Below are 12,153 nucleotides of genomic sequence, written 5' to 3' on the forward strand. Positions count from 1 at the left end.
CAAAATCTCCTGTACACCTGGGTCAGACTCTAGGCATTCCTTGGTTGTCAGAGCCTTTGAACGGCTATGGAAAGGCACAGAGGTTAGCTCTTCTTCCATGCTTGTGCAACTTTCCCCAAATCTCTCTCTCAAACTAAATGTGATATTTCAGCTCCCCACCCTGCCAGTTACATGCAGCACTTTAAAAACTGCTTTAATGAGGTGTCATTTAGATGCTATAAATTTCACCCACTTTAAATGTAATTCAGTGATTTTTAGTAGATTTATGACTTGTGCAACTATCACCAAAATTCAGTTTTACAACATTTCAGTCACTCTAGAAAGGTCACTCATGCCCGTTTGTTGTCAATTCCCATTCCTACTCTAGCCCATCAGTCACTCTAGAAAGGTCACTCATGCCCGTTTGTTGTCAATTCCCATTCCTACTCTAGCCCCATGGCTAATCTACTTTGTCTCTCTATTGTGCTATTTCTGGACATTTCATGTGGATGGAATCATACAATATACAGATTTTTTTGTGTCTGGCTTCTTACATTCAACATGACGTTTTTGAGTTCCATCTATGTTTGTAGCATGTATTAGTAAATAATTTCTTTTTGTCTCTGAATAGTATTCTGTTGTATGGATACACCACATTTTGTTTATCCATTTACAAGTTGATGGCTATTTGGGTTGTTTTCACTTTTCAGCTATTATGAATAATGCTGGGGCGCCTGGGTGGCTCAATCATTAAGCATCTGCCTTTGGCTCAGGTCATGATCCCAGAGTCCTGGGATCGAGCCCTGCATCAGGCTCCCTGCTAGGCGGGAAGCCTCCTTCTCCCTCTCCCACTCCCCCTGCTCGCTGTGCCTCTCTCTGTCAAATAAATAAATAAAATCTTAAAAAAAAAAATGCAGTTAACATTTGCATACAAGTCTTCCTGTGGATGTATGTGTTCATTTTTCTTGGATAGGGTACCTAGGAGTGGAATTACTGGGCATTTCCCTAATGACTAATGATGTTGAGTATCTTTTCATATGCTTAGTGGACTTTGTATATCTTATTTGATGAAATATCTATTTCAGATCTTTTGCCCATTTTTAAATTGTGTTGCCTGTCTTATTGAGTTATAAGATACTCTTAAATATATTCTAGATAGGGGCACCTGGGTGGCTCAGTCCGTTAAGCTTCCGACTCTTGGTTTTGGTTCAGGTCATGATCTTGGAGTCATGAGATCAAGCCCCATGTCAGACTCCACGCCTACATGGAGTTCTGCTTGAGATTGTCTCCTTCTCCCTCTGTCTCTCTCCCTACTCCCTGCACAGGCTCTCTCAAGTAAATAAATAAATAAATAAAATCTTTAAAAACATATATATATATATATGTTTTCTGGATATAAACCCTCTATCAGATACATGATTTACAAATTTTTTTCTCCCAGTCTGTGGCTTGTTTTTCATTTTTGTAACAGTATCTTTTGAAGCATGTTTTTAATTTTGATGACATCAAAATTTTTACTAATTTTTTCTTTTTGGATTGTGCTGTACTATGAAGACTGGGAGTGGAACCCAGTCTCTATATTTTATTTTTTTTCCAGTCTCTATATTTTATAATCATGAAGTTTCTGATTTTTTACAAAACAAAGTTTTAAACTATAGTTCGCCAATAAAAAGAACTGTCATTTATTCACTCACCTAAGAATGTCGAGTACGGTGCTCATGTTCATACCTCAGATGCTGTCATGGTTGGCTTTTTTTTTTTTAAGATTTTATTTTATTTGACAGAGAGAGACACAGCGAAAGAGGGAACAGAAGCAGGGGGAGTGGGAGAGGGAGAAGCGGCTTCCTGCGGAGCAGGGAGCCCGATGTGGGGCTCGATCCCAGGACTCTGGGATCATGACCGGAGCCGAAGGCAGACCCTTAGCGACTGAGCCACCCAGGAGCCCCTCTCATAGTTGGCTTTTTAAGCTAACATTTGTAAGCTGACAGCTTGCAGACTTATGTGTGTATATTTGTTCCACAGGTTTTTAAAAAATAATTTAAGTGTAGCTTTTAATTTTTTATTATGGATGATTCCAAACACATAAAAGTTGACAGATTCCTATAATGAACTTCCATGTAGCCAGTATACAGCCTCTGTGGCCCCCAGGGCTGCTACATGTACACCCATGGGAAAAACAATTAACACTCAGTAATCAGATTTCACTTGAAAATTTCATTTCTGATGAGTTAATCCAGAACCTCCAGTATGGGTTCAAAGATAGGCAAGAATAATATCACCTTTGGGTTGCTTTTATTTCGGTTTACTATCAAACCAGAAAATAAGCCATGCAGAGTGCCCAGAATCAAGGATACACCTGCCTCTCCACTGTCTCAGAGGTGTCTGAGTTTCAGGGATGAGTGCGAGAGCTTAGTGCCCTATATAACTGTAAGGTGGCAGAGTGGCTGGCTTTTTTCAAAGTCCACCCACAGTCACACGAAACACCTCCTTTACTGTGCCAGGTACATCGTCCTATTTCTTGCTGCTTCATTAGGCTAACAGCAGGCCTCATTTTGAACTTCCACATTCATCTTCTTTTGAAAGAGCAAATGGCATTACTGAGCTGGCTTTCCCTCATGGTAGCTGAACCTGGCTGCCCCAGTGGAGAGAGATACAGTGGTGATAATTAAGTTAAGGTTCCAAGACAGTGCCTACAAAAGTCCTACCAGTAAGCTCGGTGTGGTACTTTACTCAAAGGGAAGTTGTTCTTTTTAATAGTATTCTGGTTATTCAAAGGTTCACAATGAAAATATAAGTGTTAAGGGGGAAAGAAGGACTAGACCTGAGATTGTAGAGTGACTTGGAGTTTAAGGGTTTTATTTATTTTTTTATTAACTTTTAATGTATTGTTTCAAGGGTACAGGTCTGTGATTCATCAGGGGGGTTTTATTTTTTTAATTTATTTTAAAGATTATGTATTTATTTGAGAGAGAGAATGCACGTGCGTGGGTGGGGGGAACAGAGGGAGAGGGAGGAGGTAAGAATCTCAAGCAGGCTCCACGCTGAGTGCAGAGTGTAGAGCCCAACATGGGGCTCATGACCCTGAGACCATCATCTGAGCCAAAACCGAGAGTCAGATGCTTAACCAACTGAGCCACCCAGGCACCCCCTTAGGGATTTGAAAAAAGTAGTTGCCATCCTTGCTAGGGAGCTCTATACATGTAGCACAGCACATGGTTATGATTGTGGACTCTGGAGCTAGACTGCCTAGATTTGAATCCCATCTCTACCACTTACAGGCTCTGTGACTTATCTTCTCTGTGGCTGTGTTTTCTCATCTCTAAAATGGGGATAGTAACATACCAATGTAACTTGAGTTTTGAGTTAATATAAAGCAGGCACCTGGGGGGCTAAGTCGGTTAAGCGTCTGCCTTCAGCTCAGGTCATGATCTCAGCGTCCTGGGATCAAACCCTGAGTCAGGCTCCCTGCTCAGCAGGGAGTCTGCTTCTCCAGCTCCCCCCCCCCCCCCCCCCCCCCCCCCCGATACGCTCTCACTCTCTCTCTCTCCTTCCCCCTCACATAAATAAATAAGACCTTTGGGCATTTGTATATGCAGCCAGAATAATACTAGGCATGTATACTAAGTATTATATGAGTGTTTGCTTTTTATTTTATTTTTTATTAAGTTTATATGGTAGGACCATTTCACTCCTGACTACATTGTTTTCTTTGAGTTATAGAAAGCTCCCTGACTGAAATGACACATTTACTTTCTCGGTGGTTATCTCTGATTCTTCTTGTCAATGCTCTGTCTCTAGTATTGGGAAACCAAGCAATCATGCCACATGGAAACTGAAACTGAGTTAATTCTGGTACTTCAAGGGACCTCTGCAGCAGGATCCTGAGAACTCTGCATGAACAAGTCTCAGCTGCTCTTTGTCTTTCTCTTTTTGTCTATCTGCATCTCTTCCTACCACCAACTTTCTTCCTTACCCTCCACCCTGAATTTTGTCTCTCCGTCATAACTGCTTACTCATGATTTCTCTCTCACTGCTTTGGTATGCTCATGACCATCATGACTCCAGTGGCCTTGCCTTTCTTCATACTTTTCAGCCCAAACTCTCATTGCCAGCTAACTCATTTCTGATTTCTCAGTTCAGCTTCCAAAGAGTATGAATCTGTGTGGATAGAGCTTTTTGGCCTGGGAGCCTCATGGATCAGTGGCCCAATCCTAGTTAGTGGGTAGGGGAAGCTGAAATTAAAAAGCTACAAAGTTTGACAGCCTTTACTTTCCCCTTCAGTAGGATGTACTGAGGTGAGGTGTCAGATGTGAAGGTCAGGCATGTGGGCTGCTCCAGTAGATAGGGCCCATCCAGGGTTCCTAGAGGATGCGAGGGGAGGTGACCAAATCTTTTCTGTGGGTCTAGTATTGAATATGTAAGCAAATGTCAATTGATAGATTTGCAAGTGTACCCCAATATACTTTAATCGCACCTTTATTTTAAACCTGTAACATCTCATTTAATATATAGTATATACTAAGAGCAAGGCTCTATTTTAAGAGCTTTATATGTATTAACTCATTAAATCCTCATAACAGCTCTTTGAATTTGATATTATTATTATCCATACTTTATAGGTGAAGCTGAGGGACCTGCCTCTTCTCACATATTTGCTAAGTCAGGGTTTGGATCCAGGCTGTCTGATTACACTATTTTTCATAGGTAACCTGACCACACTGAGCTTTCAGAAAAGTACCCCTCTTAGAACTTTGTGTGGTAAAAGGACGAAGGGGCTGCCCATTCAAATTTATGTTTGTTTCCTGTTCTTCATTTAGAATATTGTTAGTTTTTGACATTTTTTAGTTAGACTTTTCTTTCAAGAGACAGGACTACAAAGTAGGAAGAACATAGACTTTGGAATCAGACAGTTCTGGACTTCAATCCAGGCTCAAACATTTATCCAACCTATTGCAAATAATGTTACCTGGGCCACCATGCCCTCATATTGCCTACCTATGTCAGACACTACTAATTAATTACAGGGTTGTTTCTTACTGAGCCCAGAATCCTTTTCATGATTGCTCAAGACAGGGGATTTATAATCAGTGGGAGTTGTGCCAGGAGGTGAAACCTATTTGCCATCTCTTTCCTTTAGGCCCAGGTACATAGACTAGCCATCCAAGCCAGGCCTTCAGTAGCCCACCCAAACTTGTCTCTCTTCTCCTTTCAGTCTCGTCTTCACCCTGTGACAAATAGCTTTTGGGAAAAGTTGCCTGTGGTGATCCTGAACTTGCGCCTTTATGAGACTCAGCAGGAAGAGAAGTCCAAACCCATCAGCCATTACCCTACTCCCTACAAGAAGGACCTGCCTTTTGACATTGTAGAGCTCATGGAGGAGGTGGAAAAGAAGGTGAGCCCCTCCCCTCAGGCATGGAGTCTGCCCGTGCAGACTGTGTCAGCTGCGGTGGAATCCCTGGAACTGGTCGCTCTAGTCTGCCCAAGTGTTCCTGTGGGCAGACCCTTCCTTTGGGGTCCACTTGTATCCCAGTCAGAAGGACATGCTTTTTTCCTCTTAGGCACAGGCTCTTATGTTCTGGGACTCTTCTTTGTCACTCAGTCTTCTACCCACTTGAGAGGTTTGTTTATAGTTTCCTTTAGCCCTATAATATGGTGTGGAGATAGAACCACTGAAATACATGCTAGCTGCTCAAACAAGAGTGAGAGGTACCTTGCTTCTTCCTATAATTACATGTCGAAAAATAAGAAAAATTAAGTGAGCAGAAAATTCAAAAATAATAAAAATTATGATTCCACCCAGGTCAGCCACTATTAGCATTTTGATGTGTTTTCTTCCTTATTTTCTTTGTGTAAATATACATATAACTTTTTTTAAGTTTATTTACTTATTTAAGTAAGCTCTACACCCAATGTGGGGCTTGAACTCACAACCCTGAGATCAGGAGTCACACACACTTATGACTGAGCCAGCCAGGTCCCCCTATACATGTAACTTTTTTTAATGAAATCATGTTATCATGGGCATTTTCCAGTCAAAGCATCATTATAATTAGTGGCTGCATAATATAGTATTGTATAATAGAGATATTTTAATTTATTTCAGCAATCTCTCAATCGTGGACATTTAGAACTTGTAACAGATATTTGTACATTTATCTTTTTGAACATCCCTGAATTATTTCCTAGGGGTACTTTTTAAAGCTGGTGCTCTATGTTGCCAAATTATAACACCCTTCTTTGAGCATAGACATTTGCTATAAGCTTTTGTTTTTCAAACTTGGTGGTAGAACTTAGACGATCTTTTTCCAAACAAAATCTTTTTTTTTTTTTTTAAGATTTTATTTATTTATTTGAGAGAAAGAGAGAATGAGAGACAGAGAGCATGAGAGGGAGAAGCAGACTCCCTGCCAAGCAGGGAGCCCGATGCAGGACTCGATCCCGGGACTCCAGGATCATGACCTGAGCCGAAGGCAGTTGCTTAACCAACTGAGCCACCCAGGCGCCCCCAAACAAAATCTTGTATGGAACCCCATTATATAAAAAAGATAAAAATCCACCTGCTCTTGTGGGAAAGGTTTGGAGCCCTTAGCCTCTCCCTCAGTACCACCTTCACCTGTCCATACCTCTCCACTTACCCACCACTTTCCCAATCCTTGCCCCTGGCTGATAGATACGGTTCTTTTTTTTTTTTTTTAAGATTTTATTTATTTATTTGACAGAGAGAGACAGTGAGAGAGGGAACACAAGCAGGGGGAGTGGGAGAGGGAGAAGCAGGCTTCCCGCCAAGCAGGGAGCCGGATGCGGGGCTCGATCCCAGGATCCTGGGATCATGACCCGAGCTGAAGGCAGATGCCCAACAACTGAGCCACCCAGGCGCCCCTAGATACGGTTCTTTATACTATGTCTTCTGGCCCAGTAATGAACTGTTAGCATCTGTTACCAGGATGCTTTCAACTACAGGTAACAGAAAACACAATCCAGTTCATGTAACTGTAAGGACAGTTCAGTGTCTCACATCACAACAGATCCAAAGACAGGGTGCTTCCTGGGTTGTTTAATCCAATGGCTAAGTGATACAACAGGATGAGGTTCTTAGCATTTTTTGGTTCTGTCTTCCTCCTGGTCACTAGATGGCTATAGCAGCAGTAAACATCACATCCTTCCACAACTCCTGGAAGGGGTTCGGAGAGTGCATCTCTTCCTTATATTTTTTTTGGAGAGAGAAAAAAAAAGCTCCCAGCTGATTTCCCCTCATTTCTTATTGGTCAGGATGGTGTCACATGACCATTCCTAGACCAATCACCAAGAATTGGAATAGAATAACCATAATTGGTTTAGACCAATCAGGATTCACCCACTAGGGTTGGAGAAGGACTTAACCTTCCCTGAAACTGGTGGCAATCCAATTTCTGAACAATACCCAGGTTCTGTTGTCAAGGATAGCTGCTGGATAGCAGCCAATAGTTGTCTGCCATAACATCCCATTAGGAAATATACTGAAAACCCAAGGGTGCCTGGGTGGCTCAGTTGTTAAGCGTCTGCCTTCGGCTCAGGTCATGATCCCAGGGTCCTGGGATCGAGCCCCACATCGGGCTCCCTGCTTGGCAGGAAGCCTGCTTCTCCCTCTCCCACTCCCCCTGCTTGTGTTTCCTCTCTCGCTGTGCCTCTCTGTCAAATAAATAAATAAAATCTTAAAAAAAAAAAAAAAAAAAGGAAATATACTGAAAACCCAAAGTCAAAATTCCAAGGCTGCCTCTTGCTTTTGGCATGGCCCTGGCCAAGTCATTCAACCTCTCTGGGCCTTAGTTTCGTCATTTGTAAACTGGGGATAGTAATATCTGCCTTACCTATCTTCCAGAGTTGTGGAGAAGGATGTATGAAAGAACTTTACAAAGTACTTTACTAATATCAAGGCTTCTTATTAATTTAATTCTTAGAAATAAATGAGCACCAGGCACCTGGGTGGCTTAGTTGGTTAAGTGTCTGACTCTTAACTCAGGTCTTGATCTCAGGGTCATGAGTTCAAGCCCAATCTTGGGCTCCATGCTGGGTGTGGAGCCTACTTTAAAAAGAACAAAGAAATGAGCACCACCAGGCCTCCTGTGTAAAGGTAGGAAATCAGTAAAACCTAAATTCTAAGGAGTGTCTTTTGGTTTAGTTACAACATTCACTGTCTAAATTTCATAAAATGACTTCTCAAAAATGCACATACCTTTAGAAGTAACGCTATAAATTAATTATAAATACCCTAAAAGGTGAAGGTATGTGTGGGTTGTACTTCGACACAGACCAAGGCTGTGGCCTTCCTATGATTGTATCTGGCATTCAGCTGACAATATAGTGACTAACAGTTAATGATTACCTCTTCTGCTTTTAATTTTCACTTTACATTTCCCTGGTGTTTCTTCTTCCCTGCAGACAGGATTTTTACCAAATGTATTTAAAGCGTTGTCTCACCGGCCATTGGAATTCAGAGCCTTCTTTGCTTACTACAATGCCATCTACAACAAGGAAACAGGTAAACAGAAAAACAGTGCTAAATCATTCTTGGATGAGATCCAGATGCCTGCTTGCTAGAGTTCCTTCCCACATAGTTCAAGACTGCGAAGTTAGGGAAAGGTTAAGAAAGAGTAGTTTGCTGAGACATCCTCTGGATTCTGAATTTAACTATATAATTATAGATACAGAACCGAAATAAATTAGGTAATGACTATGGCTCATCTTTCTTTCTTGGGGCTTAAAAGCCCTCTGGCTCCATATAACTCTAAATAAAGTTCATGGATTTCAGCCTGGCAATCATGGGTTTCTTACTTAGGATTCAAGTTAGGTTGTTATCCAGACCCAAAGATACATTGGTTTAAACAGGATATTTTTTTTTTTCCTCTTTCTCACCTAATAGTCCCCGTGTGAGCTGCTAAAGGCCATTTTAGTGTTGTTTACTGTCTGGGATTGCCCTTGCCTACATGCTTATGCTGACTCACCACTGCTACCAGCAGAAAGAGAAAGAAGGGGCATTTGTGGGTACACATTCCTTTCCTTTAGGGTCATGACATGAAAGTCACACACGTCGCTCCTGTCTACATCCCACTGGCCAGAACTTCATCACATATCACACCTAGCTGCAAGGGAAGCTGTGTGGCCATGTGCCCTACTAAAATGTAGGGATTCTGTTATTGAAGAAGAGATAGTAGGTACTGGGAGGCAGTATGTCACAGTGACTCTCTTGTGGCCTGACGCCAGCCTGCCTTCCCAGCCTCTTTTCCCTTAGCCCTTCTGTGTGTGTTCTAGCTGTTGGAATCAAAATGGACCAGATTTTACTCTGAAGCATTCAGGTCTCATGATTTACCCACTTTTTACCTTTGTTCACCCTCTGCTGTGCCCCTAAGATGCCTTTTCTCCTGTCCATGCTTTGTGAATCTGATCTTTCCTTCAAAGTCCATATCTCACCTGCCTTTACTCACAACAGACTCTTCGTCCGACCTCCCACAGCACCCTTTATCCTTTTCCAGTGGCCTCCTTTGCCTTACCTTCCTGCAGCTTCCACAGCTGCTCCAGCCCGGGGGCAAGAGACACACCCTGTGTTCACATCTGAGTTGTGCCATAGGTGACGCTCGTGACCTTCAACAGAGGATTTCAATGTCTCCAAGCTTTGGTTTCCTTACTAGTAAGATGGTATTTTGTAAAAAAGATTTTATTCATTTATTTATTTGAGAGAGAGAGAAGGAGCAGGGGAAGGGGGCAAGGGGAGAGGGAGAAGCAGGCTCCCCCACTGATCAAGGAGTCTGATGTGGGACTCGATTCCAGGACCCTGGGATCATGACCTGAGCTGAAGGCAGATGCTTCACCGACTGAGCCACCCAGGCGCCCCATAAAATGGTATTAATACCCACTCTGCAGTGCTGGTACAGGATGAAATAAGATTATACATGTAAAGTTCCCAGAATGGTACCAGGTGCCAAAATGAAATCCTTCCTCTCCTGCCTCTCCCGACCCCATGTAGTAGGTCCCCTGAGGTTAGGAAGTCTCTTTTCCCTCCTCTTTTGAAAGTGTTAGTCCAGTATCTGATGGGCTTCAGAAAATGTTTTTGGAACTTTAGAAATACATTCAACACATATTTTCTGAGCAACCACTATATTTCAGGCACTCCTCTGGGGATATGCTGGTGAACAAGTCAGAAAAATTTCTAGACTTTCAGACATATTCTAGAGAGGAGAAAAGAATGAACAACTAAAAATAAAAGAATAGGTTAACTCCAGAAGTGTTAAGTATTATGAAGAAAATAAAATAGGCTGGGACTGAATGCGTAAGTGAAGGGGTAGGTGAGAAGGTGGGCACCTCTGTTGCTAAAGTATGGCTGAACCTGTCTAGGTTCTTCTGAGCTGCTATCCAAGGCTTATGGACAGGTCTCCTCCCCTCTCCCTCCGTAGGCCAGCTCAGCAGAGCTGACAAGGAGCTCATCATTGTGACTAGCCTGGCCAACAGGTGCCCATACAGCATGGTTGTCCACAGTGCCCGGTACAGGGTCAAAGAACCCAGTGCTTTCTGACCAGGTTGGTGCCTACCTCCCCTGTGCCGATTTCAGGGCTTCTTCATACCTAAGGAAAGGGAAAGGTCCATGCCACTATATGGTGCAGGGAACACCTCCCCCTGCAGCTCTTCCCATTGCTTGAGTTCCCTTCCAGTCCCATCACTGTGCCCACATGCTTCTGTGTGTACATGATGTTTGGGACTAGGGGTTAGCTGAACCACAGCTTTGTGCCACACCTGATCCTGGATACATGGCATACATTCTCTCAAATGCACACAGCTCCCTCTAAGTTGAGCCTTATTAATAACCATTTTATCCTTGAGGTTCAGAGCTGTAACTTAACATGGGGCATGCAACTAGAATATGAGAGTCCATTTTCAAAGCTTGCACTCTTTTCTGCTACATTATATTGTTTGCATTTGCCATTGTGAATTTAGCTAATTATTCCTAATGGGCCCAAACGAGTTTCTTAGGTTTTCTTTTATTTCTTCCTGCTAGCCCCAAGCCTACATCTGTCTGCTTCTCATTTGTAGAACTGCCTCCATCTTCTCTTTCCCACCGAGATTGGTTGTGAAAATGGGTCTCAATCCCCCTAGCCAACAGCCTACTATCTCCATCCAAAATCAGGCCCTTTGGGTGTCAGAGGTCATGCTAATTCTTCCCAGAGAAATGGATTAAGGGTAAAGACACAGCAGACATGGGTTTGTCACCAAACATACAAAGTCCTACTGATCCCTACAGTGAAATTCCAGATCCTCTGGGCTGGGGAACAGAAACCTCTGTTCTCTGCATTTATTCCTGAGGTTGAGGGTCATCGGTCTTCCTACCCCCCAACTTACTCTCCTGACCCCACCTGAGTGGAGACCTTGCAAACTGTTCCTGAAGGGCCCCTGTTGCCACCCTGAAGATAACTTCAGGACAGGTACATCCTCTCACCTTTGCTGTGCTGAGAGCCTCCTGCTTGGTTGCCAGACCTTTATTCATCCAAGATCATTCTCTAGGCATTTCTTCCCTGGTGGCCATAGTGTATGCTGTCACACCATGGTTTGCTGAACTGTTCTTCTATTTTTTAGGTGGTTAGTGGGTTTCAGTATTTTACTTGAGCAAGGGTAATGATTATAAGTATAATCTTTGGAATCAAATACAGTTTGATTCACATCCCAGCTCTGCCACTTTCCAACTGTATGACCTTGGGGAAGTCGCTTGACCTCCCTGAGCTTTGGTTTCTTTGCCAATAAAATGGGGGCAATAATAAAAATACTACTTCCTAGGATTTTTATAAGAAATAAGATAATGAATATGAAGCATTGAGCACATCCTTGGCACATAGTAATTGGTAAGTGTCAGCTATTAATTTTGCAGATACTGTTTCTTGTTTGGGATTAATTGGGGACAAAGGGATAATTATCTGAGCTTCTCTTTACTCATAAGAAAAAGTTTGGATTTGGGGTCCTTGTGTACTTAGAGTTTCTGAGTCTTGCTTCTGAGATTTTTGGAGCCATAAGTATTTAGAGGAGCAAGACGTGCTTATAGTTGGAGTGAGCAAAGAAGACTTCTTGGCAGAGGTGGGGCTGAGCCAGAGTTTCAAGTTTGTATTCCATTGGAAAGTATTTTGTCCTGACTTTGCCCCTTTATTCTAAAGGGTT

This window comes from Phoca vitulina, unplaced genomic scaffold (genome assembly GCF_004348235.1).
Source record: "Phoca vitulina isolate PV1807 unplaced genomic scaffold, GSC_HSeal_1.0 scaffold21, whole genome shotgun sequence".
In the NCBI taxonomy this organism is placed as follows: Eukaryota; Metazoa; Chordata; class Mammalia; order Carnivora; family Phocidae; genus Phoca; species Phoca vitulina.